Here is a 21,720-nt window from a genome sequence, read left to right as displayed (position 1 = left end):
TGGAGGAAAGTCCTGAGCACTGGACTGCTCTACCTCCTCCCCACCATCAGCCTCCATGTCCCCAGCCTCCATACACTGCTCTGACTGCTCTATAACAACATCCCAGACAGATGGTGAAGCCCCTTCTGTTGGAATATTATCAAACACGGAGGTATCAATACAGGGATTAGTTATATCACAGACATTGGCAGCAATAACCACAGACATATCAGCAGTATCAGACACATTAGGACCAGCAGAGTCTGTAACATTAGGATCAGCAGAGTCAGTAACAGGCACAGCAGAGTCCTGATTGTCCTGCTCTGGTGTCACCTGGGAGCTCTGCTGCGCTGCTGCAGTGTTACCTTCAGGAACATCTCTACAGTCTTTCTGCGAGGAGATGTCATCTGAGTCTTGTGGTGCTTGCACTGCACCATCACCATCAGTCAGGTGTCTCTGTTCTTGCTGCAGATTGCAGGCTGCTGGGACTTGTAGTGCCTCTGCTGTAAGTGGCTGATCACTGGCTCTGTGGTAGGGGAATGTTGCCGGCTGCAGTATTGGCTTTACTTGGGTCTGCTGGACGACATCAGGGCAGGTCACGGGTGCAGGATATGATGGTCCTCCATGTTTCTGCGCCTGGAAGCGCTCCTGGTTCCTGAAGGTCTCTGCCAGGGGTCCCATCTGCTCCAGGACTGCCTCAGTTTGGGTGATGTTGTCAGCGAGCTGCTTGGCCAGTGTGGCCAGTTTCTTGTCCAGGAGCTCGTGTCTCTCAGGATTCGCTGCCTTCAGCTTGTAAGCGCAGTCGATGTTTTTCTGCAGCAGCAGTTTTTGCTCCTTCAGCTTTTCCAGTCTTTTCACGAGCGCTGGGATCTGATCAGCGAGGTGGAGCTCAGGTGCACGCTCAGCCACAGGACTGGGAGAGGCTGCAGGTGCACGCTCAGCCACAGGACTGGGAGAGGCTACAGGTGCACGCTCAGCCACAGGACTGGGAGAGGCTGCAGGTTGGTTACATGCTGAGGGTAATGACTTGCTGCTGGGTCCGGGCCTCTGTGCCGCTGGTGGGCTCTGGCGCGCTGCGGCTGTCACTACTGGGGGATGACATTGTCCATGATGGGGACTGGGTCCCACTTTCCTGCCAGTGACAGCGCTGGTAGCAGCTTGAGGCCTCCCTGCTGGTCTCACCTCGGCCTCCACAGATCTTACAGTCTTGTTACCTCCACTCCCAGACCTGGTTCTCTCAGGCCGGATGAATACAGACTGTTGCAGGTTCTCCAAGATAGTCTGGCGCTCTAGAGATGTCCTCCTGTGCCTGGATGGAGGTGTAGAGGGCACAGCTGAGGCCTGTAATGGAGGCTGCCTCTGCTCTTGCACACCTTTCCCTGCTGCCTGACCCAGCGCTCTGGTCTCACTCACTGTTTTTTGCTGCACATTAACACTGGGAGATGGTTTCACCAGACTGGAACTCACTGCTGCTTCTTGCTTTTCCAAAACATTCACCTTCTTTCTCTCACAAACTCCAGCTATACTGGAGCCACTGACATTCTGCACCTTACTCACAGACTTCACTTTAGGATTTGCATCCTCAGTTTTTGGTGTCTGAGAGTTTCCTCCCAGAGAAGGCCTTGGAGCCTGGGCCTTGCTTGGGGAAGTTCCCCACCCAGGGTGGCCCCGCCCTGGGCTATCTCCAGGCATTAGGAGACTTCAGGAGCTCTGCTCACACACAACCTCCCAGCAAGGGGGCAGTATTATAGTAGTTATATTCCTGTACATAGGGGGGCAGTATTATAGTAGTTATATTCTTGTACATAGGGGGCAGTATTATAGTAGTTATATTCCTGTACATAGGGAGCAGTATTATAGTAGTTATATTCCTGTACATAGGGGGCAGTATTATAGTAGTTATATTCCTGTACATAGGGGGCAGTATTATAGTAGTTATATTCCTGTACATAGGGGGCAGTATTATAGTAGTTATATTCCTGTACATAGGGGGCAGTATTATAGTAGTTATATTCCTGTACATAGGGAGCAGTATTATAGTAGTTATATTCTTGTACATAGGGGGCAGTATTATGGTAGTTATATTCTTGTACATAGGGGGCAATATTATAGTAGTTATATTCTTGTACATAGGGGGCAGTATTATAGTAGTTATATGCTTGTACATAGGGGGCAGTATTATAGTAGTTATATGCTTGTACATAGGGGGCAGTATTATAGTAGTTATATTCCTGTACATAGGGGGCAGTATTATAGTAGTTATATTCCTGTACATAGGGGGCAGTATTATAGTAGTTATATTCCTGTACATAGGGGCAGTATTATAGTAGTTATATTCCTGTACATAGGGGCAGTATTATAGTAGTTATATTCCTGTACATAGGGGGCAGTATTATAGTAGTTATATTCTTGTACATAGGGGGCAGTATTATAGTAGTTATATTCCTGTACATAGGGGGCAGTATTATAGTAGTTATATTCCTGTACATAGGGGGCAGTATTATAGTAGTTATATTCCTGTACATAGGGGGGCAGTATTATAGTAGTTATATTCTTGTACATAGGGGGCAGTATTATAGTAGTTATATTCCTGTACATAGGGAGCAGTATTATAGTAGTTATATTCTTGTACATAGGGGGCAGTATTATAGTAGTTATATTCTTGTACATAGGGAGCAGTATTATAGTAGTTATATTCTTGTACATAGGGGGCAGTATTATAGTAGTTATATTCCTGTACATAGGGGGCAGTATTATAGTAGTTATATTCTTGTACATAGGGGGCAGTATTATAGTAGTTATATTCTTGTACATAGGGGGCAGTATTATGGTAGTTATATTCTTGTACATAGGGGGCAATATTATAGTAGTTATATTCTTGTACATAGGGGGCAGTATTGTAGAAGGCTTGTAATATGAAACAAGAGCTCAGGATACCCGGTTACAGTTCTCTTAGATATCATGTATCACCCCCTTCCCGGTCATGAGTGCAGATGAGGCTATCCGTGGAGGAAGAAAAAACACTGAGTGATCAATACTTAGTTTATGGGATTGATTGTAAGCTCTTGTATATGTCCCCTACAATCTGTACTGCGCTGCAGAATATGGGAGAGCAACAGATTGCAATATTCAGGCCTCATTATCATGAATTTACTCCAGAATTTTCAGAGAAGCTTCGGTGAATATGAGGAGGACATAACATGTCATTATATTTTTTGCAAAAAATAAAAAAATGATTAAAAAAAATAATAAAATCCTGCCCCATAAAAAAACATCTTGCAATATATTGTAGTGATGCAACGCTCCATATGGTTCTATAAGGACTATGAGGGTCCGGGGGTCTCTCGGGCTTTGCGGAGGGTCCGGTGGGTTCTCGGGCTTCGCTCTGAAGCATCTGGTGCCGGCTCCGTGACCAAGAATCCTTCATTGTCTGACACGATGAGGCAGAGCGACGATGAGAAGTGCCAGAGGGGCGCCGGGGACACAGGCAACAGCTGAGGAGGAGGAGGCAGGAGATGAAGCAGTGGGAGGAAGATGGATGGGGGGGGGGCATCACTGGGGCTCGAGCTGTGAAGCTGCACGTAACATGGAGCAATGTAATACCGCCACTACCTGCACTGTACAATACCGACTAGTGGTACAACGCCAGCTCAGGCTGCCACCACCCATACAGGAGGACATAACTATGACAGGAGGTGTGACCCCGCAGACTGCAGCCAGTGCTATGTATTGCCCATGGAGAAATCAGACCTTTGTGTATGTTGTTGGTAGCAGCAGGACTGTGATATATGGATTTATACTCCAGGATTGCAGCTTCTCCAAGTGCACTGGGGGGGGTGTCCTCACACTGCTGTGCTCTGGGCTCTCTGCAGCCAGTGTTATGTATTATCCCTGGAGAGATGTGTAATCATACCTTTGTGTATGTTAGTAGCAGCAGGACTGTGATATATGGATCTATATTACAGGATTGTAGCTTCCCCATATTCAGTGCAGGTGTTCACCAATACTGCTGTGCTTGGTACTTTCATATATGTATTGGCCCTGGAGACCTTTGTGTTTCAGGTTAGTAGCAGCAGGACTGTGATATAAGGATTTATTTTCCAGGATTGTAACGTCTCCAAGTGCACTGTGGGCATGTCCTTACACTCCTGTGCTCTTTGCAGCCAGTGGAGGTCATTTACTAAGGGCCCGATTTACCCGACGTGTTACCCGAATATTTCCGATTAGCGCCGATTACCCCTGAATCGGATTGTGGCGCATTGGCGCCGGCATGCACGCGACGGAAATCGGGGGGCGTGGCCGAATGAAAACCTGACGGATTCGGAAAAACCGCTGCATTTAAAACAAAAAAATCTGTCGCGAAGCTTGCACTTACCTTCACTCAGCCCGGCTCGTTGAATTCCAGTGCGTTCCGATGCTTTTCAGCGCAACAGCGTCACCTGGTGGACGTCGGAGGAACTATCTTAATAAATCCCGGCCGGACCCAAATCCACCGCAGGACTACTAACAACATACACAAAGGTCTGATTACACATCTCACCAGGGAGAATACGTAACACCGGCTGCAGTCTGCATGGTCAGAACCACTGAAATTCTCCTTACAACAGCTACCACTAGGGGGAGCTCTCTGTATATACGGTTATACAGCTCAGACTTAGTGGAAACTCTATAGAAATAAATATTGGGAGATATAAGCAACATTTCAGGGACCATAATTCTCTCTGTCAGGGGTCTGGGTGATCTGAACTAGGGCGTATTACAAGGATAGAATAAATCTTTGTGCAATGTATTGAGGATGTGAGAAGCTTATGTGACCTTCACCTGGGATGTTGCATTATCTCAAAATTCCTAAATCCCGGCTTTGACCCAGGGAAGCAGAACATTGCAGGATTTTTTCCCAAAATGTTGCCTTATCCAGACAAGGGTGATATATTTTGGAGGGAGAGAGCCGATCAGTACAGTTTGGCATCTTGAGTTCCAGTAAAAATGTCTGCTCACTTTCCCTGCACTGCCCCCGCAGGAGAAATGAAGTATTGCACCCTTCTGATTACAATCGTGCTGACTGTGACTTGCAGAGATTTTGTGGGACGTCCAGACCCCCTCCCACCATCGCTCACTGCACAGACGAGTCTCGCTTATACGGCGCTAACTGGGTTACGTCACCCGCAGGCGTATTTACTAGAAAATAATGACTTTACACCACATTAAGTTTTCAATTTATTTAAGGAGGATTTTACCATCAGTTACTTGCAGGATTGGAGCCATAGAACAGACATGGTGCCTGTGGCTGGATATAATAGGATCCTGCATGAGTGTACGGTACAGCACCGATACGTGATCAAGAACCTCTACCTGCAGCTCCACGTCCCTGATACACCTCTACCTGCAGCTCCACGTCCCTGATACACCTCTACCTGCAGCTCCACGTCCCTGATACACCTCTACCTGCAGCTCCAGGTCCCTGATACACCTCTACCTGCAGCTCCAGGTCCCTGATACACCTCTACCTGCAGCTCCACGTCCCTGATACACCTCTACCTGCAGTCCCAGGTCCCTGATACACCTCTACCTGCAGCTCCAGGTCCCTGATAGACCTCTACCTGCAGCTCCAGGTCCCTGATAGACCTCTACCTGCAGCTCCACGTCCCTGATACACCTCTACCTGCAGTCCCAGGTCCCTGATACACCTCTACCTGCAGCTCCAGGTCCCTGATAGACCTCTACCTGCAGCTCCAGGTCCCTGATAGACCTCTACCTGCAACTCCAGGTCCCTGATACACCTCTACCTGCAGCTCCAGGTCCCTGATACCCCTCTACCTGCAGCTCCACGTCCCTGATACACCTCTACCTGCAGCTCCAGGTCCCTGATACCCCTCTACCTGCAGCTCCAGATCCCTGATACACCTCTACCTGCAGCTCCAGGTCCCTGATACACCTCTACCTGCAGCTCCAGGTCCCTGATACCCCTCTACCGGCAGCTCAAGGTCCCTGATACACCTCTACCTGCAGCTCCAGGTCCCTGATAGACCTCTACCTGCAGCTCCAGATCCCTGATACACCTCTACCTGCAGCTCCAGGTCCCTGATACAACTCGACCTGCAGCTCCAGGTCCCTGATACACCTCTACCTGCAGCTCCAGGTCCCTGATACACCTCTACCTGCAGCTCCAGGTCCCGGATACCCCTCTACCTGCAGCTCCAGGTCCCTGATACCCCTCTACCTGCAGCTCCAGGTCCCTGATAGACCTCTACCTGCAGCTCCAGGTCCCTGATACACCTCTACCTGCAGCTCCAGGTCCCTGATACACCTCTACCTGCAGCTCCAGGTCCCTGATACCCCTCTACCTGCAGCTCCAGGTCCCTGATACCCCTCTACCTGCAGCTCCAGGTCCCTGATACCCCTCTACCTGCAGCTCCAGGTCCCTGATACACCTCTACCTGCAGCTCCAGGTCCCTGATACACCTCTACCTGCAGCTCCAGGTCCCTGATACCCCTCTACCTGCAGCTCCAGGTCCCTGATACAACTCTACCTGCAGCTCCAGGTCCCTGATAGACCTCTACCTGCAGCTCCAGGTCCCTGATACCCCTCTACCTGCAGCTCCAGGTCCCTGATACACCTCTACCTGCAGCTCCAGGTCCCTGATACACCTCTACCTGCAGCTCCAGGTCCCTGATACCCCTCTACCGGCAGCTCAAGGTCCCTGATACACCTCTACCTGCAGCTCCAGGTCCCTGATAGACCTCTACCTGCAGCTCCAGGTCCCTGATACACCTCTACCTGCAGCTCCAGGTCCCTGATACACCTCTACCTGCAGCTCCAGGTCCCTGATACACCTCTACCTGCAGCTCCAGGTCCCTGATACACCTCTACCTGCAGCTCCAGGTCCCTGATACACCTCTACCTGCAGCTCCAGGTCCCTGATACCCCTCTACCTGCAGCTCCAGGTCCCTGATACACCTCTACCTGCAGCTCCAGGTCCCTGATACACCTCTACCTGCAGCTCCAGGTCCCTGATACACCTCTACCTGCAGCTCCAGGTCCCTGATACACCTCTACCTGCAGCTCCAGGTCCCTGATAGACCTCTACCTGCAGCTCCAGGTCCCTGATAGACCTCTACCTGCAGCTCCAGGTCCCTGATACACCTCTACCTGCAGCCCCAGGTCCCTGATACACCTCTACCTCCAGGTCCCTGATACACCTCTACCTGCAGCCCCAGGTCCCTGATACACCTCTACCGGCAGCTCCAGGTCCCTGATACACCTCTACCTGCAGCTCCAGGTCCCTGATACACTTCTACCTGCAGCTCCAGGTCCCTGATACACCTCTACCTGCAGCCCCAGGTCCCTGATACACCTCTACCTGCAGCTCCAGGTCCCTGATACACCTCTACCTGCAGCTCCAGGTCCCTGATACACCTCTACCTGCAGCGCCAGGTCCCGGATACACCTCTACCTGCAGCCCCAGGTCCCTGATACACCTCTACCTGCAGCTGCAGCTCCCTGAAACATCTCTACCTGCAACTGCATGTCACTGATACACCTCTACCTGCAGCTCCTGGTCCTTGATACCCCTCTACCTACAGCTCCAGTTCCCTGATACACCTCTACCTGCAGCTCCTGGTCCTTGATACCCCTCTACCTACAGCTCCAGTTCCCTGATACCCCTCTACCTGCAGCCCCAGGTCCCTGATACAACTGTGCCTGCAGCCCCAGGCCCATGTTATACCTCTACATGCAGCTGCAGCTCCCTGATACATCTCTACCTGCAGTTCCTGGTCCCTGATACCCCTCTACCGGCAGCTCCAGGTCCCTGATACCCCTCTACCGGCAGCTCCAGGTCCCTGATACACCTCTACCGGCAGCTCCAGGTCCCTGATACACCTCTACCGGCAGCCCCAGGTCCCTGATACACCTCTACCGCAGCCCCAGGTCCCTGGTAAACCTCTACCCACAGCCCCAGGTCCCTGGTAAACCTCTACCTGCAGCCCCAGGTCCATGATACAACTCTGCCTGCAGCTTCAGGTCCCTGATACACCTAGTAGTTATATCCTTGTACATAGGGGCAGTATTATAGTAGTTATATTCTTGTACATAGGGGGCAGTATTAAAGTAGTTATATTCCTGTACATAGGGGGCAGTATTATAGTAGTTATATTCCTGTACATAGGGGGCAGTATTATAGTAGTTATATTCCTGTACATAGAGGGCAGTATTATAGTAGTTATATTCTTGTACATAGGGGGCAGTATTATAGTAGTTATATTCCTGTACATAGGGGGCAGTATTATAGTAGTTATATTCTTGTACATAGGGAGCAGTATTATAGTAGTTATATTCCTGTACATAGGGGGCAGTATTATAGTAGTTATATTCTTGTACATAGGGAGCAGTATTATAGTAGTTATATTCTTGTACATAGGGGGCAGTATTATAGTAGTTATATTCCTGTACATAGGGAGCAGTATTATAGTAGTTATATTCCTGTACATAGGAGGCAGTATTATAGTAGTTATATTCTTGTACATAGGGGGCAGTATTATAGTAGTTATATTCTTGTACATAGGGGGCAGTATTATAGTAGTTATATTTTTGTACATAGGGGGCAGTATTATAGTAGATATATTCTTGTACATAGGGAGCAGTATTATAGTAGTTATATTCTTGTACATAGGGGGCAGTATTATAGTAGTTATATTCCTGTACATAGGGGGCAGTATTATAGTAGTTATATTCTTGTACATAGGGGGCAGTATTATAGTAGTTATATTCCTGTACATAGGGAGCAGTATTATAGTAGTTATATTCTTGTACATAGGGGGCAGTATTATAGTAGTTATATTCCTGTACATAGGGAGCAGTATTATAGTAGTTATATTCTTGTACATAGGGGGCAGTATTATAGTAGTTATATTCCTGTACATAGGGGGCAGTATTATAGTAGTTATATTCCTGTACATAGGAGGCAGTATTATAGTAGTTATATTCTTGTACATAGGGGGCAGTATTATAGTAGTTATATTCTTGTACATAGGGGGCAGTATTATAGTAGTTATATTTTTGTACATAGGGGGCATTATTATAGTAGATATATTCTTGTACACAGGGAGCAGTATTATAGTAGTTATATTCTTGTACATAGGGGGCAGTATTATAGTAGTTATATTCCTGTACATAGGGGGCAGTATTATAGTAGTTATATTCTTGTACATAGGGGGCAGTATTATAGTAGTTATATTCCTGTACATAGGGGGCAGTATTATAGTAGTTATATTCTTGTACATAGGGGGCAGTATTATAGTAGTTATATTCTTGTACATAGGGGGCAGTATTATAGTAATTATATTCTTGTACATAGGGGGCAGTATTATAGTAGTTATAGTCTTGTACATAGGGGCAGTATTATAGTAGTTATATTCTTGTACATAGGGGGCAGTATTATAGTAGTTATATTCTTGTACATAGGGGTGAGTATTATAGTAGTTATATTCTTGTACATAGGGGGCAGTATTATAGTAGTTATATTCTTGTACATAGGGGGCAGTATTATAGTAGTTATATTCTTGTACATAGGGGTGAGTATTATAGTAGTTATATTCTTGTACATAGGGGGCAGTATTATAGTAGTTATATCCTTGTACATAGGGGGTAGTATTATAGTGGTTATATTCTTGTACATAGGGGGCAGTATTATAGTAGTTATATTCTTGTACATAGGGGGCAGTATTATAGTAGTTATATTCTTGTACATAGGGGACAGTATTATAGTAGTTATATTCTTGTACATAGGGGTGAGTATTATAGTAGTTATATTCTTGTACATAGGGGGCAGTATTATAGTAGTTATATCCCTGTACATAGGGGGCAGTATTATAGTAGTTATATTCTTGTACATAGGGGGCAGTATTATAGTAGTTATATCCCTGTACATAGGGGGCAGTATTATAGTAGTTATATTCCTGTACATAGGGGGCAGTATTATAGTAGTTATATTCCTGTACATAGGAGGCAGTATTATAGTAGTTATATTCTTGTACATAGGGGGCAGTATTATAGTAGTTATATCCTTGTACATAGGGGGCAGTATTATAGTAGTTATATCCTTGTACATAGGGGGTAGTATTATAGTAGTTATATCCCTGTACATAGGGGGCAGTATTATAGTAGTTATATTCCTGTACATAGGGGGCAGTATTATAGTAGTTATATTCCTGTACATAGGAGGCAGTATTATAGTAGTTATATTCTTGTACATAGGGGGCAGTATTATAGTAGTTATATTCTTGTACATAGGGGGCAGTATTATAGTAGTTATATTCTTGTACATAGGGGGCAGTATTATAGTAGTTATATTCTTGTACATAGGGGGCCGTATTATAGTAGTTATATTCTTTTACATAGGGGGCAGTATTATAGTAGTTATATCCTTGTACATAGGGGGTAGTATTATAGTGGTTATATTCTGGTACATAGGAGGCAGGATTATAGTAGTTATATTCCTGTACATAGGGGGCAGTATTATAGTAGTTATATTCCTGTACATAGGGGGCAGTATTATAGTGGTTATATTCTGGTACATAGGGGGCAGTATTATTATGATATAGAAATGTTAGTTCTTACAATTGTAGTGAACGTGCAGATGCAGTACAATAAAAATGAGCTTCCTTCTTCCTATTCACACATTGGAGATTTCAGAATTTAATGATACAAGCGGCCAATGATGTGAGACTGGTTGCCAGTCTCCTTGTGGCCCCAGCTGTCGGATTTCTGTACTATACAAAGTTTCAAGACTTTTCCAGTTAAGAGCCGCTGGATATTTCTCCTCCTGTGCGATATCCTACAGGCCTGACCCTCCTGATTATATTTTCCTCCCATCAATCAGGAATTCATCAGAGACTATGTAACCAATTAGCGCAGTGACTACTGGCGTCATGTTAGAAGATGTTGTCATTCTCATGCTATTCCTTGGTGAGATGAACAGGGCAGAGTTAGTTGTCAGAAACTCAATTATGACATTTCTTAGAGTTGGCGTTCAAGTGAAAATGAATATGTCAGACAGAATAAGAAATTCTATCACCATATTTTCCCAAAGTGTCAGAAGTTTCCTCTTCTTATTTACAAAATGTAATAATTTCCAGCTGGAATGTTAAAGCTAGAAGTTATTGTTACCAGCATACTCCAGAGCTGCACTCACTAGTCTGCTGCAGTCTTTGTGTTCCTATGCAACACCCCTGCCAATGCATGTGCAGGCTGGTAGTTGCGAATAGCGCCCTCTCCAGGTCAGGAGCTGTTAGGGGGAGTCGCGAACCCTCTATAAGGTTGTAGAACTTTGTCATTATGTAATAGCAGCTGTAGATTCCGCCTGGAAAGGCAATAGTTAAATGGGTGTACTATGTTATACTGGCTGTATTGTAAACTGGAGTGTGATTGGTGAGGTTCTACCATCTGACCAGGGGGGGGGGGTATAAAACCCCTGTGCATGGGGAGCACATGGTCCAGTCTGAAGTGGTCTACGTCCTGTCTTAGCTGGTCTGTCTAGATCTCATGGTCCAGTCCAGACTACAGGAGTCTGAGAGTGAAGAGAGAGTCAGTGTCCAGTACACCTTCAGTGCTACCACAAAAACCAATCCCAGGAACTGAGTCAGGAGACTCTAATCCAGAGCTGCAGCTTCCACAGTTTGGACACAGCTCCACCTCAACTATCCCAGCCTCCATCTACAACCAGGCTGAAGCATTATTCTTGAGGACCACTCTCCACGACCAGATCTGCTGTTTGACCGTTCAGGCCCGTTGCCTGCTACCTGTTGTTCAATAAAGAATCATGAGTATTCAGACTTCGTCTGATTCCTGGATACAACTGTTACCACCACGGGCTTCCCCATCCATTACCCAGGGACCTATCTTATAGACACTCAGGGGTTGCCCCAGGGAGAATCAGTACATCAGCCTCTCCCTCCATATTTCTTGCACACACCTCCTGCTGGAGACCTGCCAGGCTGCAGGGCAGCCCTCCGGTCCCCATACCAAGCACCGTGACATCAGTGTGCCCCAGGCCGCAACCGCCAGCCACTCCGCTATTCTGGGCCCCGGCTGCCTCCAGGCCCCAAGAAAAGGCCAGGCCCCGGTGGGGAATGTTAAACATGCATGACATTACTTATCCTGTACTAATCCTGAGTTACATCCTGTATTATAACCAAGAGCTGCACTCACTATTCTGCTGCTGGTGCAGTCACTGTGTACATACATACCATTACTTATCCTGTACTGATCCTGAGTTACATCCTGTATTATACTCCAGAGCTGCACTCACTATTCTGCTGCTGGTGCAGTCACTGTGAACATACATAACATTACTTATCCTGTACAGATCCTGAGTTACATCCTGTATTATACTCCAGAGCTGCACTCACTATTCTGCTGCTGGTGCAGTCACTGTGTACATACATGACATTACTTATCCTGTACTGATCCTGAGTTACATCCTGTATTATACCCCAGAGCTGCACTTACTATTCTGCTGCTGGTGCAGTCACTGTGTACATACATAACATTACTTATCCTGTACTGATCCTGAGTTACATCCTGTATTATACCCCAGAGCTGCACTCACTATTCTGCTGCTGGTGCAGTCACTGTGTACATACATGACATTACTTATCCTGTACTGATCCTGAGTTACATCCTGTATTATACTCCAGAGCTGCACTCACTATTCTGCTGCTGGTGCAGTCACTGTACATACATGACATTACTTATCCTGTACTGATCCTGAGTTACATCCTGTATTATACACCAGAGCTGCACTCACTATTCTGCTGCTGGTGCAGTCGCTGTACATACATGACATTACTTATCCTGTACTGATCCTGAGTTACATCCTGTATTATACTCCAGAGCTGCACTCACTATTCTGCTGCTGGTGCAGTCACTGTGTACATAAATGACATTACTTATCCTGTACTGATCCTGAGTTACATCCTGTATTATACACCAGAGCTGCACTCACTATTCTGCTGCTGGTGCAGTCACTGTGTACATACATGACATTACTTATCCTGTAGTGATCCTGAGTTACATCCTGTATTACACCCCAGAGCTGCACTCACTATTCTGCTGCTGGTGCAGTCACTGTGTACATACATAACATTACTTATCCTGTACTGATCCTGAGTTACATCCTGTATTATACTCCAGAGCTGCACTCACTATTCTGCTGCTGGTGCAGTCACTGTACATACATGACATTACTTATCCTGTACTGATCCTGAGTTACATCCTGTATTATACCCCAGAGCTGCACTCACTATTCTGCTGCTGGTGCAGTCACTGTGTAGATACATGACATTACTTATCCTGTACTGATCCTGAGTTACATCCTGTATTATACTCCAGAGCTGCACTCACTATTCTGCTGCTGGTGCAGTCACTGTGTACATACATGACATTACTTATCCTGTACTAATCCTGAGTTACATCCTGTATTATACTCCAGAGCTGCACTCACTATTCTGCTGCTGGTGCAGTCACTGTACATACATGACATTACTTATCCTGTACTGATCCTGAGTTACATCCTGTATTATACACCAGAGCTGCACTCACTATTCTGCTGCTGGTGCAGTCGCTGTACATACATGACATTACTTATCCTGTACTGATCCTGAGTTACATCCTGTATTATACTCCAGAGCTGCACTCACTATTCTGCTGCTGGTGCAGTCACTGTGTACATAAATGACATTACTTATCCTGTACTGATCCTGAGTTACATCCTGTATTATACACCAGAGCTGCACTCACTATTCTGCTGCTGGTGCAGTCACTGTGTACATACATGACATTACTTATCCTGTACTGATCCTGAGTTACATCCTGTATTATACTCCAGAGCTGCACTCACTATTCTGCTGCTGGTGCAGTCACTGGGTACATACATGACATTACTTATCCTGTACTGATCCTGAGTTACATCCTGTATTATACTCCAGAGCTGCACTCACTATTCTGCTGCTGGTGCAGTCACTGGGTACATACATGACATTACTTATCCTGTACTGATCCTGAGTTACATCCTGTATTATACTCCAGAGCTGCACTCACTATTCTGCTGCTGGTGCAGTCACTGTGTACATACATAACATTACTTATCCTGTACTGATCCTGAGTTACATCCTGTATTATACTCCAGAGCTGCACTCACTATTCTGCTGCTGGTGCAGTCACTGTACATACATGACATTACTTATCCTGTACTGATCCTGAGTTACATCCTGTATTATACCCCAGAGCTGCACTCACTATTCTGCTGCTGGTGCAGTCACTGTGTAGATACATGACATTACTTATCCTGTACTGATCCTGAGTAACATCCTGTATTATACTCCAGAGCTGCACTCACTATTCTGCTGCTGGTGCAGTCACTGTACATACATGACATTACTTATCCTGTACTGATCCTGAGTTACATCCTGTATTATACCCCAGAGCTGCACTCACTATTCTGCTGCTGGTGCAGTCACTGTGTACATACATGACATTACTTATCCTGTACTGATCCTGAGTTACATCCTGTATTATACCCCAGAGCTGCACTCACTATTCTGCTGCTGGTGCAGTCACTGTGTACACACATGACATTACTTATGCTGTACTGATCCTGAGTTACATCCTGTATTATACTCCAGAGCTACACTCACTATTCTGCTGGTGGTGCAGTCACTGTGTACATACATGACATTACTTATCCTGTACTGATCCTGAGTTACATCCTGTATTATACTCCAGAGCTGCACTCACTATTCTGCTGGTGCAGTCACTGTGTGCATACATGACATTACTTATCCTGTACTGATCCTGAGTTACATCCTGTATTATACTCCAGAGCTGCACTCACTATTCTGCTGCTGGTGCAGTCACTGTGTACATACATGACATTACTTATCCTGTACTGATCCTGCGTTACATCCTGTATTATACCCCAGAGCTGCACTCACTATTCTGCTGCTGGTGCAGTCACTGTGTACATACATGACATTACTTATCCTGTACTGATCCTGAGTTACATCCTGTATTATACTCCAGAGCTGCACTCACTATTCTGCTGCTGGTGCAGTCACTGTGTACATACATGACATTACTTATCCTTTATTAGGTGTATTACATTGTGCTGTAATATTAAATATTTCTTAAAATAACTTCCTGCATATTATGTATCTGGCTGCCATCACATGATGTTCCTCTGGTAGAGATGCTCCGGGTTTCTCGCACCTTGTGGGGGGGGGGGGGGGGGGTCTGTGGGATTTATGACGGATTTAATTTCAATGTGATGAGAAGTGAATCACAGTCCAGCGGCTGGAGATGAGATGTGAAGCCGAGCGTGAGCGGAGATATGAAGCCTCGTCCTGACGGGGGACATGTCAGCCTCCCCTCCAGTCACTGCCTCGGTCCTGCTACAGCTTCAAAGGGCAAAACTCTCATTAAAGGGATGAGTCAGCGTTCAGCACGACCGGGGGTTAGTGTCTACAACCTGCTGCTGTCCAGCTACGGCTGAACTACAACTCCCAGCATGCACCATTATTATACTGACAAATCATACTCAGAGTTATAGTACGTGTGATCACAGCTGAGCACCTACACCCAGTCCTAAATGTATAAGTAATGCTGACTGATAACCTATATGGCACAATGACCATTGCATACGGTTGACACAGGTTCTGCTGGACCTAATTTAGAGGGTCTGGACTGAGGTCAGGTCAGGGGTTCATATCTCTTCAGTGGTTGTGTGCTTAATGTTCTTCCGTAGCTCAGATTATATCCCTGGTCATGTGATGTCACACAGGTGCACGGCTCATTATATCCCTGGTCATGTGATGTCACACAGGTGCACGGCTCGTTATATCCCTGGTCATGTGATGTCACACAGGTGCACGGCTCGTTATATCCCTGGTCATGTGATGTCACACAGGTGCACGGCTCGTTATATCCCTGGTTATGTGATGTCACACAGGTGCACGGCTCGTTATATCCCTGGTTATGTGATGTCACACAGGTGCACGGCTCATTATGTCCCTGATTATGTGATGTCACACAGGTGCACGGCTCGTTATATCCCTGGTCATGTGATGTCACACAGGTGCACGGCTCGTTATATCCCTGGTCATGTGATGTCACACAGGTGCACGGCTCGTTATATCCCTGGTCATGTGATGTCACACAGGTGCACGGCTCGTTATATCCCTGGTCATGTGATGTCACACAGGTGCACGGCTCGTTATATCCCTGATTATGTGATGTCACACAGGTGCATGGCTTGTTATATCCCTGGTCATGTGCTGTCACACAGGTGCACGCCTTGTTATATCCCTGGTCATGTGCTGTCACACAGGTGCACGGCTTGTTATATCCCTGGTCATGTGATGTCACACAGGCACACGACTCATTATATCCCTGGTCATGTGATGTCACACAGGCGCACGGCTCATTATATCCCTGGTCATGTGATGTCACACAGGTGCACGGCTCGTTATATCCCTGGTCATGTGATGTCCCACAGGTGCACGGCTCGTTATATCTCTGTACACCTGTATGAAATCCCATGACCAGAGTCTGGTGTTTATCCACAGGAAGTAAACAATGAAGCTTCCTATATAAGGACAGCAAGCAGAGATCTAGAGAACCATGAGGAATTGATTCAGAAAGTATACTAGAAAACTTTTCTCTACACAAACAAAATCAATTATTTGCTGAATGTGGACGACCCCTTTAACAGTCTGATCTTGGATCTCTGTTTACCTAAGGGATTAAGTCAGTTCTTAGAGGGTCTGAGCTGGGGGTCTATACTTAGGAGGTCTGATATGGGGGTTGGTGCTTATTTTGGTGATTTGGTTTTGTACTAAGGGGGTCTTATCTGGGGTCTTGGTTTTTTTAGGGGTTTCAATCTGTTATTAGGGGGTCTGATCTGGGGGACTGTGTTTATTTAGGGGGTTGAGTGTGTTTGAAGGGGTCTTTGTTTATTTAGGCCTGCACTCAGGGGGTCTGATTTCATAGATTAGACATTTTGTTCCTTGATCTGTACAGCGCTGCAGTATATGATGGTGATATAGGAATATAGATTTATTATTATTGTCAGATGCTGATTTTCCTTGCTATCTGTATTTTCTTAGAGGTCTGGCATGGGCTCTGTATTTAGGGGTCCCGGGTTGGGCTTTCTTTATTATTGGGGCTCTGTTTTTAGGTTTGTATTTTGGGGTGTAATGAAGGGCTCATCTACCGTACTAGTATGAAAAAAACGGTGTTTTCATGCAAAAAAACCCCAATATCCTCTTTGCCATCACTATATACATCACTATATATTATCACTATACAGGCGGTCCCCTACTTAAGGACACCCGACTTACAGACAACCCATAGTTACAGACAGACCCCTCTGCCCACTGTGACCTCTGGTGAAGCTCTCTGGATGCTTTACTATAGTCCCAGACTGCAATGATCAGCTGTAAGGTGTCTGTAATGAAGCTTTATTGATAATCCTTAGTCCTATTACAGAAACATTTTGAAACTCCAATTGTCACTGGGACAAAAGAAAAAAAAATGTCCAGAACTTCAATTATAACATATACAGTTTCGACTTACATACAAATTCAACTTAAGAACAAACCTCCAGTCCCTATCTTGTATGTAACCCGGGGACTGCCTGTACATCACTTGTTATAGATTGTGCTTTAGGCTATTCTCTACCTGCACTTACACCTTGCTGCCACTAGAGGACACTACACACAAGTAGGATGTAGGTTGCATTACTAATAGCCATAAACTTGACCATGGACAGTGCTGAGTGTCCCCTCCCTGGGATGGAGCATATAATGATCACTCCATTAACCCTTGGTGTTCCTCCTTTAACCAAGTATCTAGTTAGTATCACACCTCCGCAGGGCCCCATTAATCATGGCTTATCTCCCCGCTCCAGCACCGTCCACTTATGCCACTACATTACTGCACTAAAGAGTCACCTGTCTGTGCTGTCAGTGGGTAGCGGAGGACAAAATCAATGGACTCTTATATAAAAGCGTACGGTAGATTAAACCGCCATCTCATCCCTTGTCTGGAGATAAGTAGCTGCTATACACTGAACTCAGACACTGAGATTTTAAGGGGTTTTCCAGTCTTAAAGTTTCTCCGGTCCATAATTTTACACATAAAGGAAGTGACATGTAAAATCACCAACAAAACCAACAGAAGTTCAAATTCCAGGAAAATCCCAGGATCGGGCTTAATACACAGGAAATACACTCCATGTTTTAATTCGATGTGTGAATGGGTTCCTCTGACAAATCTGATTAATAATGCAGGCGTGACTTCTCCTTCTTCTCCTTTAATTATGATGCAGCCAGGGACCGAGCAGCACTGCAGGGGTGTAGCTGGAGGAGGAGAGGCAGTAGAAACAGCAAATTATTTAAAGGGATTCTCCATCTGAAAGTATTATTTAAAAAAATCTGATTAATAATGCAGACCGAGATGGGGAAATGATAGGCTAGACTATTGCAAAGCTACATTTCTTCTTCTTTCATGTGAATCAAGCTATTATAATATGTAATACATTATACTAATTATATTATAAGATATTATCAGTAGAGCAGTGGTGTAGCTTTGATGAATAAGATAGGAGACAGAATCTTCATATTATTTAAAGGGGCTCTCCATCTAAAAGTATTCTGGTGAAAAATCTGATTAATAATGCAGACTGAGATGGAGAAAGGGGAAGAGATAGGGTAGACTTATGCAAAGCTACTTCTTCCCTGATGTAAATAAGTAGACCTGGGTTGTAGCTGGTGGAGGAAAGGCAGCAAAACAGCAAATTATTTAAGGGGGTTCTCCATCTAAAAGAATTCTCATGAAAATCTGATTAATAATGCAGGCTGAGATAGAGAAAAGGGGAGAGATAGAGTAGACTTCTGCTTATTTAATGTAAATCAGTAGAGCAGAGGTGTAGCTGGTGGATGAGAGGCAGCAGAAAGAAAAAATTATTTAAGGGGGTTCTCTACCTAAAAGTTTTCTTAACAAAAATCTGATTGATAATGCAAATCATGATGGAGTTACGAAAGGTTAACTTCTGCCAAGCTGATTGTCCTCTTCTTTAATGCGAATCAAGCTAGTATATTATCGGTAGAGCAGCTGTGTAGCTTCAAGGAATAAGACCGGATTCAGAATCTTCAGATTATGTAAAGGGGCTCTCCATCTAAAAGAATTCTCATGAAAAATCTGATTCATAAAGCAGACTGAGATGGAGAAATGGTAAGAGATAGGGTAGACTTTTGCTTTTACTTTTGATGTAAATCAGTAGAGCAGGGGTGTAGCGGGTGGAGGAAAGGCAGCAGAAAGAGCTAATTATTTAAAGGGGTTCTCTAACTGAAAATATTCTTGCGAAAAATCAGATTAATAATGCAAATTATGATGGGGAAATATAAGGTTAAATTTCTGCCTAGCTCCTTTAATTTAAATCAGTAGAGCAGGGGTGTAGCTGGTGGAGTAAAGGTAGCGAAACAGTAATTTAAAGGGGTTCTCCAACTGAAAATATTCTTGCGAAAAATCTGATCAATAGTGCAAATTATGTAAGGTTAGACTTCTGAAAATCTGCTTGTCGTCTTCTTTAATGTGAATCAAGCTAGAATATTATCAGTACGTGTAGCTTGGAGGGGAGGCAGAATTTCCAAATTATTTAGTATTTTTATTTTTTCTTTGCAAAAAATCTGATTAATAACAGTGTTTTGAGATAAGGAAATGATAGTATTCACTTCAGCTAAGGCCTAAGGCCGGCGGCACAATGGCGTTTTGAACCCGTTTTTGGGCCGTTTTTAAGCAGTCCATTAAAAAAACGCATGCGTTTTTGAAAAATGTATGCGTTTTTTGAAAACGCACCCGTTTTTGCGCGGTTTTTCAAATTATCTTAACTAAAACGGATGTGTTTAACGGACTGCTTAAAAATGGCCCAAAAACAGGTTCAAGACGGCTCATGTGCCGCCGGCTTTAGGATTATGGTAGTGGGGAGGCAGAATCCTCAAATAATTTAAAGTGGTTCTGTGAAAATCTTAGCGGCATGAGTAATTAAAGTTATGATGGAGAAAAGATAGTCTTGGCTTTTGTCAGGGGAAGGAGGGGAGGCAAAATCTTCAAATTATGTTCTCCACCTTATAGTATTATTGTGCGTTAGTAATAAGATTTTATGAAAAATCTGATTAATAATGCAGGCTGCAAATGGGAACATAGGATTGGCTGGTTATTTGTATTCTCCTCTAATGCCAGTCCAGCTAGGACTCCAGTGGCAAGGAAAAAGGTTTAGCTGGCAAAGGATAAAATTATTTAAATTAGTTCTTCGTATAATAAAGATTCTTATGAAGAATCTGATTAATAATGGGGGTTGAGATGGACAAATGATAAACTGGACCTGATTTTGGTAGCAATCTTGACTCGGAGCACAAAGTATCATCAGGCCTTATGAATGTAGCTTCAAAATTAGGCATTTTGGGTGCGTTCCCTTCTTAAATTTCCTGATTAGAAGTTAACATTAATGCCAATCCACCTAATATATAAGCAGTGGGGCAAAGGTGCAGGTTGTAAATATCAGTTAGTAGGGGGGGACTTCGCCTAAAAAATCCGGAGTAGACCCTGCCCCTCCATGTTCATTTGCCCAAATTGGTGGCACCTCCCCCTATAACAAGGTCATAGAACTAATTTCAGAAGATCTCTGCTTGCTGTCAGTGAATGGAAACACACCAAACAGTTCTCACTGCTGATGGTTTGGTACAGTTAAATCAATCATCAGGCTACACAATCCTTTGTGGTGTTAAAGGGGATTTCTAGTTTCAATAAAAATGATATTCAACTATGTCCTGTGCTCCATTCATTGGTGGATCCTGAGACTTCTGCAGCCAATCACTAGTGAGTGTGCAGAAACGGGGATGTCACTGGGATTGGTCACAGCACCGATTCCTGGGACTGAAAGCAGAGGGAACGGATCCACTGTATCAGATGATCAGCTGTGACCACTGCTTGGTCTGAACAAGGTTTCGCTCACTGACAGCAAGCAAAAAACTTACTCCTGCCCTAATGATCTTTTACAAAATATTCCCCTGGGGTCCAGAGGATTGTCTAGACTTGGATGTATTTGTAACAAACCCTCAGCTTTGACAAATACTCAATCATGACTGATTCCCGCATACCTGATTGTATCCATTCACTGACAGCAAGTTACAATTTAATAAGGAATCAATACACAAATCTCCCTCTTGTCAAAAATGTCTATTACCCCCAGATGTGGCGATTTAGGCGCAGACTTTCTTGTGTTCTAGGAAGCGATTATCATGTATGATATATGGAACAATGTAACACATATATATGTATGATTGTACAGGGGAAGGTTCTGATTGCAGTGTTCAATAAAACAATATTACATCTTATCAGCCTGGACTGATGCATCTGTAACAAACCCTCAGCTGTATAAGTTTCCTGTATACCAGAATATTTTACTGACAGAAAGCAAAGCGATATGGAGCCCATATAAACAGATTATATGTGATGATCTGTTACAATGTATCAGCCTGGAGCTCAGAGAATTGTCAAGACTGGAAACATTTGTAACAAACCCTCAGCTGTATAAGTTTCCCATATATCAGAATCCTTTACTGACAGCAAGCAAAGCTATTCCAAATAACATGGAGCCCACATAAACACATTTTACTTGATGATCT

The 21,720-nt window shown here is 44.7% G+C and overlaps 1 protein-coding gene across 1 annotated transcript in view; it reads left to right on the top strand.

Moving 5' to 3' along the window:
* The first annotated feature begins 766 nt into the window (after positions 1 to 766).
* Positions 767 to 21,720, top strand: part of ILDR2 (immunoglobulin like domain containing receptor 2) — a 162,443-nt gene continuing 141,489 nt past the window's right edge. Inside the window, exon 1 of the mRNA XM_072138887.1 lies at positions 767 to 980. The gene's annotated coding sequence lies outside the window, so the exon portion shown is untranslated. The remainder of the gene's footprint in view (positions 981 to 21,720) is intronic.

The sequence above is a fragment of the Engystomops pustulosus genome, chromosome 2 (genome assembly GCF_040894005.1).
Source record: "Engystomops pustulosus chromosome 2, aEngPut4.maternal, whole genome shotgun sequence".
NCBI lineage: Eukaryota > Metazoa > Chordata > Amphibia > Anura > Leptodactylidae > Engystomops > Engystomops pustulosus.
The sequence above is the reverse complement of the archived record's forward strand: the minus strand, read 5'-3'. Positions and strand labels throughout refer to the sequence as shown.